Consider the following 807-nt stretch of genomic DNA (forward strand, 5'->3'; position numbering starts at 1 on the left):
CTTCTTCAGGGCTGTTAGCTTGAAAATCAAACGTCTAATCATTAGACTATGATAATTAACAAATGATTAGACGTTTGATTTTCAAACTAACAGCCCTGAGGAAGGCTAGTAACTCTAGCCGAAACGTTGGCACAATTAAATAGGTTACATCAACTTATTTGTGTTTCATTTTGACCGCACCCCCAACCATTTTCTCCTCGTAATAATACTAATATTATATATATAATATTAATAACAGAGGTGCTCATGATAATCTTGGTAGATTATCCTAGCCGGACTATTGAGCCTGATAAGGTATTCTTTAGTCGACTGCAGTCATCAGTATCTTCTACCACCTAAAGAATTGAATCACTTGGGCGAAAATAAATCACAATATTGTAATCACAAATAACGAAAGATTTTTTTTTTCAAATGTAATATTATTTTTCAGTCCTGTATTACTACTAGTTAAAAGTATTACAGGATGGAAGTAAGAAAGAGAAAAGTGGAGGTCATTCACTGAGGTCGTGTTGTGCGGGTCGATGCTCTAAGGCGCAATTATTATTATTTTTATTTATTGAATTGACGCCATTAAATCGGAAATGATAACTGGGTTAGAAATATGACGAATTTACTTATGTCTGATAAAATAAAATAAGTTCCTCATAAGATAAAATTCAAAATTCTCATAGCGGTGTTTTCATCTTAAGAAAAGATTCTACTCATATAAATGACTCTATTATAAGTTAGTGAAAATAATTTCTACCCTTCTACACCGAAAAATTTAAGAATTTATCAATCTTTATCGCTAAAATATATAAAATTTGT

The sequence above is a fragment of the Halyomorpha halys genome, unplaced genomic scaffold (genome assembly GCF_000696795.3).
Source record: "Halyomorpha halys isolate HHAL.00 unplaced genomic scaffold, Hhal_1.1 Scaffold25.1, whole genome shotgun sequence".
Classification (NCBI taxonomy): Eukaryota; Metazoa; Arthropoda; class Insecta; order Hemiptera; family Pentatomidae; genus Halyomorpha; species Halyomorpha halys.